The sequence below is a fragment of the Phyllobates terribilis genome, unplaced genomic scaffold (assembly GCF_046119375.1).
Source record: "Phyllobates terribilis strain yellow unplaced genomic scaffold, ASM4611937v1 Scaffold_4__5_contigs__length_816908805, whole genome shotgun sequence".
In the NCBI taxonomy this organism is placed as follows: domain Eukaryota; kingdom Metazoa; phylum Chordata; class Amphibia; order Anura; family Dendrobatidae; genus Phyllobates; species Phyllobates terribilis.
In genome coordinates, this window is record NW_027362764.1 from 562,388,581 (window position 1) to 562,408,532 (window position 19,952).

Here is a 19,952-nt window from a genome sequence, read left to right on the forward strand (position 1 = left end):
ACATCCCATTTCCGGGGGACAGATCGACGGTACTCCCACCAGTTTATGTGCAGGTACGATAGTGTCTGTCCCTAGCTGGAGTGGGAGGGGGGTGGAACATCCCAGTAGTGTAGGGGCAGATAGGGGGAGCAGTCTGGGTAATGCTAGGAGCTCATTGGGTGCTGGTCACCTGAGCTCACACATAGAGGGAGTATATAAGGTGGGAACCATCTTAGATCAGGGTCAGACAGGCAGACAGCTACCAGTCAGTCTTTTGTAGAGGGTCAAGCAGTCCTGAAAGAAGAGAGAGAGGAGAAGAAAAGGACCCAGAGGGGAAGAAGAGGGAACCCCAAGAGCCCAAATACAACCAGAAGGGTGAAGGGTTGGCACAAGGGTACCGGATCCCAAGCTGGTGGAGGGCACTAATCCTCAGCCAGAGACCGGAGGTTGTGGGCAGGATCTGCCACGACCCCCCACTAAATCCACTGCGAAGGCACACCGAGTATAGGGTCAGGGAACCCAGAGGCAAGGGTTTTACCAACAAGAGGCCCGAGGGAGCCGGACATAAGTGGATCCCTGGTGGGGAAGGCCAGAGAAAAGGAAAGTCAGAAAGGGAGCTCAGGATCACGCTCCAGAATTACCTGGGGGTTGGCCGAGTCCAGGACCTGGTGGACGCAGCACGGCTCGGGCGGTCACTCAAGGCCGGAGTGACCAGCACAACAGCAGTAAGTAAAAACCCTGAACTGCACAGCCCGACTCTGAGTCTTATTACCATCCTTACTGCACCACCACAACCACCACCCTCTACAACTGACCCCCTGAGGCTATACCCCTCCCGTTGGGGGTTATACTACCAGAAGCTGCACACACACCACCAGCCTCAGCGGACCCTGCTGCAGCGGCGGCCGTATTGACCGCAAATCAACGGGTGGCGTAGTCGACACTAAAGAACATCCAGCAACATCTGTAGGACTGCCACACACTGAGCTTGACACCCAGGGCACGGACCGGGTCACCGCCACTCGGAGACTACAACCCCCATCTGATCCGGCTCCGGGTATCCCCCAAACAACACTGGCCCAGGGGGCGCGTCACATACATGTCAAACTCAGGCCTTGGGGTTGAATCTGGGCCCATTTAATTATACTTGGCCCACAAGAAAATACCAAATGTCCAGTAGAGCTGGCCCGCCGGTAGACAGCGCATGCGCCGCTAATGCTACAAATCCCATGTTTCCGGTCCGGCATACTCCCTGGTTACTACAAGGTTGTTTACAACATGCTGCATAGCAATCCGCTCCCAAGCTATGATGCACTTCCAGACTGGCATTTACAGCATGCCGATATAGTTAAGACCTGCAGTGAGTAGGGAGACACGGTCTACCTGCACTTCCACTCTCTGTTCTGTAGACCACAGGGCGCTTTAAGCCTGCGGTCTACAGAATAGCCTAGGTGCCGGCGCACGAAGAGGACGTCAAAGTGCGTCGGTGTTATGACAGAGCATTGGTCCGTCCGAACTGGTGGAGTTGTCACGATCCTGGATTGGGTGAGTATATCATGTTTTTTTATTTTAATTAAAACTTGTGGAGGTATCATAAGCATTGGGGGAACCTGAAACAGTGGGAGGGCTCATACGTTGTAGGGCCTACTGTGGGAGCACTTATAAAGTGTGGGGCCCATTATACAGTTTGGGGGCTAATATCGGGCTCATTATACAGTGTTGGAGCTAAAGTGGGGGCTATAATACAGTCTGGGGCTAATATGGGGCCAATTATATGGTATAGGAACTAATGTGGGGCCCATTATACAGTATAGGAGCTAATGTGGGGCACAATATACAGTATAGGAGCTAATGTGGGGCCCATTATACAGTACAGGAGCTAATACGGGGGCCATAATACAGTTTGAGGCTTACTGTGGGACCCATTATACAGTTTGGGGGCTAATGTGGGGGCCATTATATAGTTTGGGGCTAATGTGAGGGTCATTATACAATTATGGGGCAAACACGCAGGCCATTATACATGGGGAAGATAATGTGGGGGCCATTAAACAGTTTGGGGATCAATGCAATGGCCATTATACAGTTTGGGGGCTAATGCAGGAGCAATTATACAGTTTGGAGGTAATCTAAAGGCCATTATACAGTTTGGAGGCTAATACAAGGGCCAGTATACAGTTTGGAAGATAAAATAGGGGTCATTATACAGTTTGGGGGTTAATGTGGGGGCTATTATACAGTTTGGGGGTTAGTGTGGGAACTAATGTGGAGGCCATTATATAGTGAGGGAAACATTGTACAGTGTGGGGGCCATCATACAGTGTGGGTTTTACTGTGGGGGCCATTATACAGAGTGGGAGCTAATGCAGGGGCAATTATACAGTTTGAGGGCTAGTGTGGGGACAAATGTGGAGGCCATTATACAGTGAGGGGACCATTATACAGTGTGGGGGCCATTATACAGTGTGGGTTTTACTGTGGGGGCCATTACACAATGTAAGGGCTTCTGTGGGGGTCTTTATACTGTATTTTGGGTACGAAGTGGGGAAATCATACTATGCATAGAGGAGCAGTGGCCCACCAAACTGTGTATAGTGGAGCTGCGGTGACATCATACTCTGTATAAAGGAGCTGTGAGCCCACCATACTGTGTATACAAGAGCTGTACATTGGGGGACTCAGTGGACATTATTAAATGTTAAGTGGGCATTTAAGAAGCATTATTGTTATAGGGGCACTCAGAGTATTGTGGCTGTCAAATGTGCAAAATGTAGACACTGTTTTCTAGGGCATTTGCACAGGGCATGAATATTTTCTATGGGTAACTTTATCATCTAGAGGGCACAAAGGAGGCATTATTATTATGTAAGGGGCACAGTGGTGGGCATTATTATTTGGGGCACTAAGAGTAGTGCTGTTATTGTGCCAAGCAGCAGGTGCAGCAGTGGCTCACTATTGGGGTATCAGTAGGATGAGGAGTGTGTGCAGGTGGGGACGGTGGTGGAAATGTGAAAAGTCAAATGTGTCTTTGTTGTAATCTCTGCAAATAAGTCGTGGCTGCAAGAAGTTGACATGCTGGTCTGGGCCAAATGGAAAAGACATGAAAAATGAAAGAGTCCATCAGAAAGAATGTCATCTGTAAGTCACTATATACAACTGTACTGTAATCACTTGTATGTTCTGAATGACTGATATCTACCACTATATGTCACCATATTGCGGTAATATCAATGTGCCACCATAGTTGTAATCAGGGTTACCTGTTAGGGGCCCACTCAGAGGTTTCTCTCCGCCTAAGCTGAACCCCTAGCTACGCCTATTGCCGGTACGCTCATGCCATGATTTTTATTTTTTTTTGCTCTATTTGGTCATGTATTCTCCATTCATTTTTTTTGTATATTGTTATCCTTTCCCTATGAACTTACCCTTCTTGCTCACTCCCTACCATCTTGGCTCTGAGAATATTATTATTTCAGTGCTGTTTATGTTCTTCTGATGTTCTCTATTTCCCTATATTTCCTTCTTTTTGAGAAAATCCAAATCCTTTGCATTCCCCTGTATGCTGCTATCTTCCATCCCCACAACCCTAACCTCTCCTGAAGTATTGGGGTTCTCCCTATCCTAAGCAGATTCCACCTCCTTTTTTTTGCTGTGATTGTTATTCCTTTACATGTCTTCATCACATTTACTAGAATTTCTCCATTTTGTCATTATTATATATTGTACAACACTTTCTTATTCCTTTATTTCTGCCCGCGACTTTGTTCTTAATTTTAGCCTACTGTGCATTTAAGTTTGACATCCTTGGTCTAAGGGATTGCCAACTACATCGCTCAGTTATTCCCAGCGGTCACATAGACAATGAATAGAGTGAGGCGAAGCATGGGCACCTCTGATTTATTCAGGCCTGGACTACAGAGACCTATTCTCAGGGTTCCAGAACCCTTCTCTCAGGAAGGCTGGGAGTCCAATTAGTCAGCCCCAATCTGCAAATAGAGGATTGATGTTTTTGAGAATAATCCTTTACACATATTATAGGAGGTTTTTCTTCAATAGTTATATTTGAATTGACATAGAATAAACCATTTTTAAGGCCCCTGCATGGGTCAATAAGGCTATGTGCCCACGATGCAGAAATGAAGCAGAAAATTTCTGCAGCATTTCTGCATCTCCCTGGCAGAAAAAACGCATGCGGATTGTACATGCGTTTTTCCTGCAGAATACATGCGGATCCACATGCGGATTCACATGGGTTTCAGCATGCAGATTGACAAGCGCTTTCCAGGCGATAGCATCACTTGGAAAGTGCTTGACAACTAGGTCACACTATATAAATCCATGCAAACGGCATGGATTTATTATACAGTGTGACCGTAAAAATTAAAACAAATAAAGCTATACTCACCCCCGAGGCCCCGGCGTGGCTGCAGCGCTCGTTCCTGTCTGGTTCCCGGCTGCCGGCATATCGCGAGACAGAGCGGTGAAGGGCCTGCGGTCACATGACTGTGACGTCACCGCAGGTCCTCAAGCGATGCCGGCATTCAGAGAGAAGCCGCCGGACAAGTGAATATAACTTTATTTGTTATTTTATTCTTTTTTTTACAGGTACAATGGTACCCAGGTCTGGATGAGAGTCTCCTCTCCTGCAGAACTGGGTACCATCCTCACATAGAGACGCATAGAAGCAGCTTGTACAAATGTACAGTCGCGGTTTCTATGCGTTTCAATGCAAGTCAATGGCGGGAGTTGCGCTGCGCTTCCGCAAAATTAAATGACATGCTGCGGATTTTTGTACGCAGCATAAACGCTGCGGAAAAATCCGCAGCATGTGCATAGAACATGCGGAATCCCCTTGGGGACCATGGGGTGCGGATTACCTAGCGTTTCACAAGCGTTTACGCTGCGGAAATTCCGCAGCATAAACGCTTGAAAAACGCTACGTGGGCACCCAGCCTAATTGGCAGAAGGAACATTCGTAAGAACGTATTGACTATCATTTGTTCTTCCATACAATGAGCAACAGGCCATATAACAGGGCCCGAATGAATGATGATTTACTTGTTATATCATTGATTTCTGATCATTATGGACATACTGTATTTTCGCCTGTATAAATCCACCCATAGTTGTTGTTTTACACAATGGCTGAGACCAAACATTTAGCAGCTTAATCCTTATCACTGTAGGGTTACAGTATTTAGCATCACTTTTCCAAATGGGTGTATGCTGTAAAGTAGTTTTCCCCAATATATGGGTTTTCTGCTGTTGCAAAACTACAACTGCTCCCGTTTTGCAAATAAATAATTCAGAAATGTGTTTTTATTTTGCGAGTAAATCGGGTATTAAACCTTTCTATTATAAATAACAGCTCAGCAATTATATAATGCCGTGATGTAGCTTCTGAATGCTCTAGCTTGCCACCTACAGTGGCGACCAAAAGTTTTGCATTTTTTTTAAAGTGTGATTACTTCTGTCTGGTTGTTGTGATGCCATTGCCCTGGTGATGAATTGAAATTGCATGAAGTTGTCATCATGCAAGACCTTAATTTTAACCAAAATGCTTTTGAACATAGGTATGGTCATTTAATTAAAGAAAACTGACTGCCAAAAGTTTTGCATGTACTATTTATTTATCACAACATAGAGAGTAATTCATTGTTTACAATGACATAACTTAGTATTTTGAAGCGTAACCTATTGCTTTAATTACTGCACCACACAGACGGGGCATTGAAGCCACTAGGGTATTCAAGACATCTTGAGGGATCTTCCTCCATTCCATTTTCAAGTCTGCAAACAATTTATCTTTATTGCTATGGGTACGGCCGCAACTCATCACCCTAACTCATCCCAAAAGTGCTATATAGCAGGGTCTCCCAACTCCAGTCCTCAAGGCCCACCAACAGGTCATGTTTTCAGGATTTCCTTAGTATTGCACAGGTGATAATTACATCACTCGCACAGGCAATAATTCCATCACCTGTGCAATACTAAGGAAATCCTGAAAACATGATTTGTTGGTGGGCCTTGAGGACTGGAGTTGGGGAACACTTCTTTATATGGTTTAAATCAGGTGATTGGCTTGGCCATTGCAACAGATGAACATTTTTCTTTGCTACCCAATTTTTCACTAAATTGGATGTGTGCTTAGGATCATTGTCTTGCTGGAATTTCAATCCCCTGCCTACTTTGGTTTTACCATGTGGCAGCATTACATTCTCCAGTATATCCTTGTACATGGTAGCATTCATATTTCCATCAATTCTATGCAGGGGGCCAATGGCAGATGCAGAAAAGCAGCCCCAAACCATGACATTGCCACCACCATGATTCACTGTAGGTGTTTGGTACCTTACATCATTACGTTTTCCAATTGGGCAGTATATATAGTGCTTGCCATCACTACCAAACAGATTGAACTTGGATTCGTCTGACCACAACACCTTAGACCAATCTGTCACTCTCCATTGGCTGTGTTCTTTGGCAAACTCAAGTCGGACCTCCTTGTTCTTTGCAGAGATGAAAGGCTTCTTGACTGGATCTCGTGCATTCAGCCCTACTGCTCTCAGCCGTCGCACCACAGTTTGGTGACTCACTTTGACCCCATATTCTTCGTTCATTTCATGTGAAATCTGTACAGCACTTTTATGGACATCAGATACTGACTTTTTCTTAATAATGTGATCAACTTTGGAGGAAGTTTTCCATGGTCGTCCACTTCTAGGTTTGTCAGCTGTTCCATAACCTTCATTTTCTTGACACTTGACTCTGAGAACAGTTGAATTCCATAGCTACCTCTTTTGGGCTTTTGCCTGACTTCACTCTCACAATAATAAGCTTCCTGACATCTGGTGATAAATTTGTCTTTGTCTTTGTGTCTTTGCCATGTTTTAACCTAAAAACAGACACATAAAAAAATTTTTTATGCAAAATTCGACTACCCATGACAAAATATGCAAAATATTTGGCCCAGAAAATGCAGAAAACTAACACATAAAACAATGTCAAACACAATTTTCATCCTTATAGCTGACAACCATTTGATTCCAGTTTACTAAAATCACCAGGAAAATGGCATCACAGCAGCCAGACAGAAGTAATCACACTTTTTAAAAAAATGCTAAACTTTTAGTCGCCACTGTATGACTGGAGCCATTTATGTGATATTACTCTGCATTATTGCTATTTCTATAACTTGTGTAGCGATACCGCCATTATGATGAGAGCACAAAATGATTTCATTGGGTAATATTACAGAGTATAGTAAAGATTCCAGATATGGAAGGCCCGTAGAAGTGTCAGTAGATACAAAATGTCCGTCGCCTGCTATGTTGTTCGCTTGTACTTTTCCTACTTGAGTCTATTATGTTTCTTACGAAGCAACAAATGAGACTTTTTTCATGATGTGGTGAATGCCATCATCTTCACTTCTGTTTTTTTCACACTAAACATTCTAGTTGTGATCATGACCAGATGGAAAGAGCTGCTTCACTGTAAGGTACTACTTTGCATAAAGAGGTTTTCCAAAACTTTAATGTTGTTGACATTAGTATCAGATTGGTGGGAATCTGACCCCTGACAGTCACACTGAAGGTGTAACAGTGGTCCAGGAATAATACTACAACAATCTTCCATACAAGTCAATAGGACAGAGCTTTCAGTACCCTTTACAACCACTACAAAATGTACTGAGTTGTGCCACTTCTAGTGTCAAAGAGCTAACGTTTCTCCTTGTCTAGAGTGACATGCCAGAGTAAGGAGACTTATAGGCCATGCAATGTTCCTATGGGAACCTAAAAATGCAAATTGTCTCTTCAGAGATGAAAAGAACTTGAACTCTAGTGCTACCTATTGGAAGTAGCAATTCTAAAAGTCAATATCAACCCTTTAACGAGCCTTGGAACATTACTTAGGATAAAAGTCAGACCAGAATCTCATTTTGCAGATATGGTGCTTCGGGGTATTGTCCCTCCTCAGTGCAAATCATGAGATCTGATTTGGCTGTATGAGAGGCCTCTGACTGGGGTCTAAGGGTACCACATCACCTTCAACCACCTGGTCAATGAGAGTGCTCTCATTTGGATCTATCCAATCTAATTTTGATAACCGATTCAAAGAATAGGTCCCAGGAAAAAAAAGCTTGTACATGTGACAAAAATAGAAGGAGTCAAAGATAGTTATTTTAACATATATGTTTTTGTCTACATATTCTGAATCTCTGCCTGTCACTCGCTGTTTTTGCCTTTTCATCTTTTCCAAAAGTTTCCTATGCAAAAGGGAACAGAAGAGATTATTAGGCAGAGCTATATAAATAGTGCTACCCAGCTGGAAGTCAACTGAAACCACCACCCAGGAACCACATTAGCCAGCGACTGTCACAGTGGATGCTTTGTGGTTTACGATGAAGTGTATGAAGCTCAGCTAGATGTGGGCATTCTTATGTGTCATTCATGCGCTCAAAGACCTTCTTTATAAACCTGATGTCAGTAATATCAGTTATGTGAAACACAAGCCCGACCAACAGTAATCAAAAACAACACACAAAGTAAATTACTCTAGAACATGGACACCACTTCTATCAGGCATAGGTATGAATAGAAAACAGCAGATTCTTGGTGTTACGCTGGTATGTAACACAAGGATCAGCGGCTATTCAATTCTTCCTCTCAGATTAGAGAAGCACAACAACACCATGAATAGGTCACTCCTTACTTACTAATCCTTTGCCACACAGGCTCATTGTCAGATTTATACTCACTTCAAATGGGGAATAATCTTCTCTCAGGAACAACTAAGATTGCCCAAAGTCTGAAAAAGGCTCCATGGCAACTCCAGTACGGCTTTTCATTTACTTGGAAGGATTTGTGATGTGCAGGACCCGCAAAGAACCTTTTTACTTTTCACGGGGATTACTTCCTCAGCAAAGAAAAGAGCAGCCAGAATATGCAATAGACATCTCTTGCTGCATATATTAGGAATTCTCATATGGTCCAAGGATCAATCTGTAAGGCTGTTTCTGGGAAGGTCACATACAATATATTTTGGGACAACTTGGGAATTCTGGATTCTTGAAATAGTTTATTTAATTGCAAAATGTTATTTTAATATAAATATTTGACTGCATCTACAGGATAATCAGCACCCCATTTCATATGTTAACATTTAGAGGGGGACCAAAACAATAGTCCAATGTATGCATTTGCCTAATTTAGGCAACCTGGTTCCAGTATTACCCATTAGGGAAGTATTTTTTAATTGTTTATGGTCACCGTTTAGCACCATTATTTGTTAGGCAGAACAAAGAGGAGCTCCCATGAGTGTCTCTTAAACGGAACCTTTCAGCTATTATATGCTGTCCAAACCGTGTTCATTGTGTATCAGCCACTGTATGATCATTGCCATGCATGTTTGACTCTGAAATGCTGTGCACGTATAAGCAGAGGCTTGTCAGTCGCTGTCAGCGGGCAAGGAGAAGCCGCCAGGGACCCGCATGTACGACCAGTCACCCACGCGGCTCGGCTATTAAAAGTAAAAGTTAATTTGACACACTAGTGTAATGTTGCGGGGGGGTAGCTTTAGGCAATGTACTTGTGTTCACACCCCGGCGCGCTACATGAAAATGGGGATCCTGGCTAGGTGTGTGTGATCGTGTTAGCTGGGTGATACGCCTCTGCAGACTGCATGGTGCCATTGTACTGGGCAGGCCAGGACCACATGTTACGGAGATTATTGAAGGAGACCAAAATCCAACAATAAACTTCTTTTTACTGAGCATGAACTTGATAAGAACTATTTATATCAGATAATAGGCACAATTCTTCATAAATGTTTCCCTTGCATTAAGCGGACATGAGCACTTCTCAGTTACATTCAATAACACTTTATTTTCCTTGCACTCCATACTCTTACACCTTATGACAATCCATCAAACAATAAAGGGAGACTTCATCTTCATCTGCCTCACGAGTCAAGGTGTAACACTACAGCTGTTCAAGGCTTGAGGTACGTCGGTACAACTCCTCACTAGAACATTGAATTTCCACTGTTCTCCCTAGAAGAATTTAAGTCCCATTATGGTGACCATTGCTTCCTTTCAATATATACAATGGAGCTTCCTTTCACCATTGTCTACTGTTCACTAGCGCCCTGCTGATACAACTCCTTCGCTGCTTTCAATCCCCTTTAAGTGGGCCTTCTGCCTACCTCTGGACAAAGTTCCATACCATTTCGATAGCAATACTGGCTTGGGTTCCAATTTCTCATATGTCTCTTTATGTTTCCTTGGTCCTTGGAATGTATTATCTGATGTTTAGTGGTCCTCCCTCTTCACACACAATACACTGTAGCATGTCAGTCTGCTAGCTCTGAGACCTTAAGTCTTACACTACTTGTTGCTAGCCTCTATCTGACCCACTATCAGGAAGTCGTCTTTTGTCTCTCCACATGGCCCCTCCCATTCTGGGCTCGTCCCAACTATTAACTCTATATATTCCCCAACTATGTGCATGCAAATTGTCAAACAGCTAAAATCACATTTAAACAGTGCAACGCATTATATCACATATCTTTAAGGGAGGGTGTGGGCAGCCCCTCCACTTCCTTACACTAGCGCCCCCTAAAAGGTTAATAACAGAATCAACTTGCTGCTGGCAGGGCGACCAGCTCTGTGTATTAGCCTGTCAAAATACTGAGAATGAATATGATCAAACAAAGCAAACTGGCACGCTCAAATATTAAGCCTAAAATAAATATACTGACACTAAACTCCGTAAGTAGCTCCTGGAAGTTACATGAATCTCACACACATTACCAATGTGGTGGCTAAATGTACAGAGTAAAAAACTAGTAAGTGCACATGCTAATAAACTGTGTATAGGTAACATCCAGTGCTTCTAGTCCCAGGTACAGTAAATGTACCAGGAGAAGTAATCATCACGTGTCTTGCCGTATCCTGTTGGTGGTACACAGGGCGCCTCAGCGTATGAGGAGAGATGTGACGTCACTGGCTGCCATTATTATATACTTGTGCTATATAAGCGAGTAAAATAAATAAATAGATTACCAGAATTGTAGATGAGATTTCTCATCCACACAACGAGGAGAAAATCTGCAGCGGATTTTAGATTCTCTTATGATTTTCAGTGCTGATTTCACACTTTGCCATGCAATGCTTGGAATCTGTGGTAAATGTGGAGAAATCCACTCAATTTATAGTGGATGTTTCCATTGTAGATTCTGCTGTGAATAAGTCCTGCATAGATGTTCCCCTTACTCTGGCTCACTGATGATTTTAACAATGTAATTTTTAATTTCCCTGAGATGGCATTGTAAGGAAATTGCACACTAAGCTACTCAATGATTATATTTGATCACTGGCGGTCCTTGCAGCAGGATACCTTATCATCAGTCTATCTGCATGGAGTCTTTCTAACGGAAGTTGATGGTAAAAAAATGGACAATCCCTTCAATCTCCACTCAACAGGATAACAAAAAAGAAGAATCTAGGTAAAGATATGCTATATATTAGCCCACGTGTCATCCATCAAAGAACAGAACCTGATGAAATACTAATTATGATGAACAATACTAGCACAGGATCCACGTCATTGCTGCACCTCCCTTCTGAACACCAGCACTTTGTATAGTTTGATTAAAAACCCTTTAACCTCTTGTCTTCCATCAGGAAGTCATATTCTGTTTTGTAGATAAAAGTCATGATAAAGTGTCTGCCCTCAGTGAAGAGATGATAGAATACATCAGACATGGTACTGGGACATTCTTGTGCACCTGATAGCTCCTGGGACATGATGGTGCACAGTAACTCTTGATGAAATACGGTTCTTCTAAATCATGATAGAAGAGACACAGATAAGTCTTTGTTTAAGAACAGTTTTCTCATTAAACTCACATTTTCACGGTTCACCAGAATAACCAAGCTCTGTCTACTGCTTCTTCTGTTCAACAGTTTTATTCCATTAAAGATAACATAAACTGCATGAACAATTGCAGCATTGTGGTGAGCCGAGGTTCAAAGGGTGAACGGACGTCACAGAGGAAAAATGTCTTCTTTGAAGAAGAAATAGTAGGGTAACGTTGTGAGGTTTAATAGCATTGTACTTATTAGAACAAATCATTTAACACAAAGCAGATATCTAGTTTCATAACTGGGACACAAAGGCGTGTGGTCTGTAGAAAAATACTAGAATATGAATATTATCATGTTGTACTTTGTGTGTTTTTATGTCTTTTATTCTGTTTGAGCATTACATACTTTATGTTGTTCTATTTTTACATTTCTCATGAAAAGCAAACAAAAAAATTACTTCCTTTACCGAAAAGAAACAGGAAAAAGAAAAAAAAAAAAAGAATTCATCTGGGAAATTGAATTGTTCTGACTAAATGAGACTAAAGAATTGTATAAAGTAGTTAATCTCCATCTGGTCAATTAGTCAGATGCCTATTATTGATGGGAATTGGATGTTTCGCCCCCAGCAGTTCGCCCCCAGCAATTCGCCCCCCGGTACATTTCGCCCCCAGCATTTGGCTCCCAGGATGTTTTGCCCCCGCACATTTCACCCCCACACATATCGCCCCCAGTTCGCCCCTGGATGTTTCGCCACCAGCAGTTCGCCCCTGGATGTTTGTACCCTGTTTTGCCCCCAGAATTTTGTGTTTGGATGTTTCGCCAGTTTGTCCTTGTGGGAAGAAGAAGTTGGTCTGCGAGAACGTCCGCGGGCGAAATGTGCGGGGGCGAATCTTCCTGGGGGCGAAATTATAGGGGCGAAATGTGCGGGGGCGAAATGTACCTGGGGCGAACTGATGGGGGCGAACTGCTGGGGGCAAATTGCTGGGGGCGAATTGCTGGGGGCGAAACTTCCTATAACCATTATTGATATGGGTAAATATAAATTCAATCCAATCATACCTATACTGCCTTAGCGTCCTATAAAGATAGCCAATAGCCCTAGTGTATGTGGCAAAAATTAGATTGTGAGCCTCACTGGGTAAAGGACTGATGTGAATAGTAACTGTGTACATCAATGCTGAAGATGTTGGTGCCATATAAGCACAAGTAACCAATAGTAAATATTAGGGCTCGTGAACACACAACCGATTTTCTCGTACAAGTGCTATCCGTGAAAGCCATACCCATATTATTCTGTGGGGCTGTGCACACGTCTGATTTTTTCCTGGGACTGAGTAGTCCGCGGAAAAAGTCAGAGACATGTTCAATTTTGGTCCGAGTATCGGATCAAAATCGGCAGTGCAAGTCTATGGGTCTGTAAAACACATCCAAGTGCGGTGCGATTTTCACGGACTGACAGAAAGGAGAGGGTGGTGAAACTTTTTTTTTCTCCACATCCAGGAAAAACTAATGCCACTTTGATCAAGCTCTGCTCAAAGTTTGATCAGAATAATCAGACCGTTTTTCTCAGATGTGTAAACATTGGTCTTGTAAACCTACCGTAAGCAATGTTTTGGTTGCATGCTACCTATAGTGTGACTAATACCGTAGATATGAAATGTGGGTTAAAATGGTATGTGGTTTTCTACATGATCAATACAATATAATAATTTTTCCTTCATGTCTCAAATAAAATAAATTGAGGTATGCTTTATTTTCTTAGAGATACTTGCTATACAATTTGATTGAATCGCCATTATGGTGGAGTATTTATTGTATGCTATATAAGACTTGGATCCTATGTGTATGGTAATTTAGACATGTTTAAGGGTTATCTCTACCCATTCAGTTAGCGTTGGAGCAGTAGTGTATATACTTATTGGGGTTCTCTATTACTATTACAATGAACATTAATGAACCCCTGGTGTTCTCAAAAATATATATATACTAACGCTCTGGAACAACGCTGCTCCTCTATAATCCATAATCCAGTCACGCTACATCTCCACCAGAAGAAAGATTCTTTTCAGTATGGATTACAGAGGAGAGGTGCTTTTTGCTTTCTTAAAATACTAAGAGCACATTAATATTAATTAAAATAGTAGTGAACCCCCTTAAAAAAGCACTCGCATCAAAATTTGTATCCTCTTAATATACTGAAGTCATCATATTATACAGCACTGTGTACTTACAATTGCTAATTTTGTCCTTCTACCCAACTAATTCTTCTATTTTCCATTAGGTCTATGACCTCACATGATTAAAAACAGACTAGCTGAATCTTTTTAAGCTCTATGTAGAAACAGGAGGTCAATTTTCCCTACATGAGTCATTACTGCAAAAGTCCCTGAGAGGGCGGAGGAGAGGAGAAGCTAGGTCAGGAGTTGAACAGGGGGGAACAGAGACTTCTGGTTTCTATATAGAGCAGAGAAAAGAGAAGAATTAACTGGGTAGAAAGGCAAAATGAGCAATTGATGGGAGTGCTTCTTTAACCATTGCAGTGTGCCCATTGCTTCCAGTTTTTACCAATCTCTTTGACTCTTCTCTAAAATGATCTGCTTATTCTCCAAACGAGAACCCATCTGAATAGACTGTACCTTTACAGTAATTTACTGTTCTTTATTGATATTCCTAGGGCTGCCACTCATAGAGAATAAAGCTGCTAGAAGATTTCAGATGTTCTGCTCTCTCACTTCTACCCTGATCTCCTAAAACCCATTTAACACATTAAATGTCTTGAAAAACCTTTTATGGTGAAAACTTATGAGATCAAATTAATACAACTGAATGCAACATATAATTTGTTATAGGTTTCTATATAGCACACAAGGCATTCCAGTTGCTTTGCTTCACTGTTAGTCTTATCCTTGGAAAACATTTACTGTCTTTAATGATAGAAGAAAGGATGTTTAGTATGATTTATTATCAGTTCCTTTTATAGCCCAACATATTCTGTGCTGTTCAGAGATTATCTCTTCTTAAATGTGTACAGTCCTGCTCATCGTTATTGGCACCCATGAAGTTTAAGTACATAATGTGGAATATCTCCTGAAAAAAATGAATCAAATGAAACAGTGTTTTTTGTATAGAGCACTTGTGTTAAATACAAAAAAACAAATGATAAACAATAATTTAAAACAAATTCCAATGGGAGGGAAAAATAGAAAAACTAAGCTTGCTGTGTCACTGGTATTGGCACCCTTTACACTAATTTAGTATGGAAACACATTTAGTCTCTCCTGTGGTTAATCACAAAAGAGATTCACTGTGATTAATTGTCGGTGCCCATGTGACATCAATTAGCCAATGAATGATGAGTTCAGTGTTTTAAAAAACCACATGGTAGGCCCTGTTCCTTTGTCACAATGGTGAAGACAAAGGAGCTGTCTGAGGACAACAGAATTATTAGTAAACATAACACTGCCAAAAGTTATAAGGCCATCTCCACAGACCTTGGTATTCCAGTTTCAACAGTGTGTAATGTTATTAAGAAGTTTGCCAAGCATGGAACCGTCAAGAATCTCCCTGGACGTGGGGGAAAGAGGAAAATTGACAAGAGATTTCTTTGAAGGTTGGTGCGAATGGTGGAAAAAAGCACCACGTGAAACATCCAAAGACCTGAAGGCCAACCTGGAACAGTCTGGGCTCATGGTTTCAACAAGTACCATACACCACACACTAAACCAAGCGGCGCTTTATGGGTCAAGGCCAAGGAAGAAACCATTGCTGAAGAAAAGACATAAAAAGGAATGACTGATCTTTGCCAAAGAGTACCTTGACAAACCACAATCCTTCTGGGAAAATGTTCTGTGGACAGATGAAACAAAAATATAGCTTTTTGGCAATGCAAAGCAACGGTTTGTTTACAGACTGTGCAATGAAGCTAATTAGGTAAAGAGCACCTTACCAACAGTTAAGCATGGTGGAGGATCCATAATGCTGTGGGGTTGCTTTTCTGCGTCTGGTACTGGAGTCCTTGACCATATCACAGGAATCATGAAATCAGAGAATTATTAAGAGATTTTAGAGCGAAATGTCCTACCCAGTGTAAGAAAACTTGGTTTGAGTCAAAGATCATGGGTCCTCCAGCAAGACAATGACCCAAAGCACACATCTAAAAGTACACAGGAATGGTTGAAAAATAAAAAATGGACTGTTTTAAAATAGCCAGCAATGAGTCCTGACTTCAATCAAATTGAAAATCTTTGGGGTGAGCTGAAATCTGCCATTGGGAAAAAGAACCCTGCAAACATTCAAGAACTTAAACAAACAGCAAAGGAAGAGTGGGAGAAAATTCCAGCTGAGAAGTGTAAGAAGCTTATAGATGGCTACAAGAAACACTTGGAGGCTGTCATCAATGCCAAAGGGTATGCACTAAGTATTAATTAGGGGTGCCTTTATTGCTGCACATGCTGTTTATTCTGTTTCTTCTTTGAAATTGCAACATGGAAGTTGAAAAACAATGTTTCATTGTTGTATTACTTTGGACCACTAATTAAAGAATCCTGAGGATATAACTTTGGTACATTTCCGTTTATTTCTGAAGATACTGTACAGTCTATGAGAAAATGAAGGGGTGTGAATAATGGTGAGCAGCACTGTAGATGAAATTTAGATGGTAATTTATTAAAAAATATTCTTTTTCGATAAAGCAGTAACAAAAGGTTACTAACTTACTATTGCTCTGATATCATTGTGTTTAGTATCTCATTATTCCCATACCATACAATAAATCTTTCCTATGGCAAAAAGCGAGCCTGTCTGCTTATTTATGCTAATTACCACAAATTTTTTTTACCAGGATATATTAGAATTGCCCAGTAAAACATGAAGTACCAAAATAATTTTAAAATAAATATTTTATTTTAGACATATTAAAATCCAGATTAGAACCATAAAAGGGAAAGGTACCAAACATGAGGAGGCAGGAGAAACAACATTGAAATTTTAGGAAAGCTTAAGTAATCTTATGATAATTTGATTATGCTGTGGATGAAGCACTCATCACAAATAAAAGGAGTATAGTGATATTATATATAACAGCATGGGGTGTCAGAAGCAATTAATTCATTATGCCACACATTGGATCGAATCAACAGGGCAGCAGTGCTGTAGCATACTAGTGCTCTCGTGCATAGACGTGCATAGGCCAGCACTATTCATTAATTGCATAACCAGCACCCGCGGCCAAAGTGATCGATCCAGTGCATATAAATAGATAAAAATCTCCTGCTGTCACTAACACCTAATACTAAATGGGTACATTCGATACATAGGCATATCTAAACAATAAAGTGTAAAGTGCTTATTCCATACCAATGTAGATACTCCTGCTTCCTGCCTCCCGAAGAAGCTAAGGCGAAACGTGCGCGTCGGGGCAGGAAGCAGGAGTATCTACATTGGTATGGAATAAGCACTTTACACTTTATTGTTTAGATATGCCTATGTATCGAATGTACCCATTTAGTATTAGGTGTTAGTGACAGCAGGAGATTTTTATCTATTTATATGCACTGGATCGATCACTTTGGCCGCGGGTGCTGGTTATGCAATTAATGAATAGTGCTGGCCTATGCACGTCTATGCACGAGAGCACTAGTATGCTACAGCACTGCTGCCCTGTTGATTCGATCCAATGTGTGGCATAATGAATTAATTGCTTCTGACACCCCATGCTGTTATATATAATATCACTATACTCCTTTTATTTGTGATGAGTGCTTCATCCACAGCATAATCAAATTATCATAAGATTACTTAAGCTTTCCTAAAATTTCAGTGTTGTTTCTCCTGCCTCCTCATGTTTGGTACCTTTCCCTTTTATGGTTCTAATCTGGATTTTAATATGTCTAAAATAAAATATTTATTTTAAAATTATTTTGGTACTTCATGTTTTACTGGGCAATTCTAATATATCCTGGTAAAAAAAATTTGTGGTAATTATCGTATGTTTGGAAGTACTATTAATTTAATTTGGACACCTCTTGTGAAATTTGCTTATTTATGCTGCCTGAGTGCTGTGGAATTTCAGAGAAAATAATGGTTGTAAGTGCAGCCGGGGACTAGGTGACTAGTCCAAGAGATGTGTCCTTGCCGCCTTTTCCTCATTTACTCAACTAGACTTACTGGTCTCACCCTATAAACACACATAAGAAGATGCCTGTTAGTCTAACTGGGTGGGCAGGAAAAAGCTGCCATGGACATACCACTTGGCCTCGTCACCTTGTTCCCAGCCGCGCTTGCAACTATACTACCGGCTTTTCAGAGTAAAACATAGATACTTAAAATTCAGGAGCCACACACATAGGAGGAGACTTGTTAGTCTAGTTGGGCAGGCAGGAAGAAACCTGTAGCAACATACCACCTGCATTCATCACTTCTTCCCTGGCCGCGTTTACAACTATACCGGCGGCTTTTCAGTGTAAAACATATGAGATGCTTAGAATGCAGGAGCCACTCTATAATTCATGGGCAGCATTGAATAAACATTGATAACCAATTTTAGGGGAAATGGGAGAAACATGGATTACCTCCCACAAGAATTGAAATTCACAAAAGATGAAAACAGATTTACAAAGCACAATGTAGTGTGATAATCCATGTACAGGATAGATTATACTCTCCACAGAAAAGATTGTCTAAGGTTTTATAAACCTCTTAGCTCTGGAACTCAATGGGAGGTAAATAAATCTGAGCTCATAAGGGTAACTTCACATGAGATGGTTTTGTGCTCTAAAATATAGAGAGTAAAATTAGAGAAATGTGCAACTATGTTCTTGCACCTCCTTAAAAACAACTATAATTAGACAATATTTGCCCAGTATCACACTTCCTTAATACAGTACAAAACTGCCCTTTAAATATGTCCAAGGGGTAACCTTTCTCCTTGCAGAGAGTGACATGCCAGCCCCGGAATGACAATGTAAGGAGACTTATAAGCCATGCATACTCTTCTGGAAAATTAAATATGCAAATTGCCTCTTCAGAGAGGAAGTGGACTAGAACTCTAGTGCCACCTATTGGAAGCAGCGATCCTAAAAGTCACTATCGACCCTTTAACGGACCTTGCAATATGATTTAGGTCAAAAGCCATATACTTACATATAAATATATAAAATTATATGGTAATCAGACTACACAATCTGTGCTGCACGCTCTGCATAAGCTGCTAACCTGAACAGATGCACTCTCTGCTTTCAAGGCTTCAATACTAGTTTTTCTGTACCTATCCTTTTCATTGGAATAGGGACACATACCGAGGCTCTCATACTGAATATGCAAATATTTAAGAAAGTCAGGGCTGCCACTAGGAATTTCAGGGCCCCATACTGGCAACCTTTTTTCGGCTCCCGTGAGACTCTGCCCCAGCTCCAATTCCACCCCAGCTCCGCCTCCATCCCTCGAACCTTCCACAGTCCCACCGCCCACTCTTGGAAAAACTCCACTTCTACACCACGTCCTCACCAATCACACATTAACAGTTCCCATCGAACACCAGATCACATACATTGCCAGCAGATTTTGTTTTGGCCAAAAGATTTCTTAAGCCGCTACCAGGACAAGGTAGACTTTTCTGGCCAGGCCGTACTCTACTCTAACCTATTAAACATTTCTTATAATACCCAATACTCTTTTTAAGTATATTTTTCTTTACGGGAATGTGTCACATACATTTTTTAAAAATGACTAATAATACCACGTATAAGGGACAAATACTGCTACGCCATTACCAGACCACATATTACCACCACATAATGACCGAATAATACCACATACAAGGAATACCGCCACACCATAACCAGACCATATATTACCCCACATATTGACTGAATAATGTCACACACAAGGAACAAATACCGCCACACCATGACTAGACCAGATATTACCACCATATAGTGACCGAATAGTACCATATACAAGGGGCAAATACATTCGCATTATGACCATACCACAAAGTGACCAAATAATACCACATACAAGGAACAAATACCGCCACACCATGGCTGGACCACATATCACCATGACATAGTGACTGACTACTAAAATACTGATCATTAATAAAAAAACA

At 41.4% G+C, this 19,952-nt stretch overlaps 1 long non-coding RNA gene across 2 annotated transcripts in view; it reads left to right on the top strand.

Annotated features, from left to right (window-relative positions):
- LOC141264417 (uncharacterized) overlaps positions 1-19,952 on the top strand; it is a 448,717-nt gene that overhangs the window by 256,801 nt on the left and 171,964 nt on the right. The window lies entirely within an intron of this gene.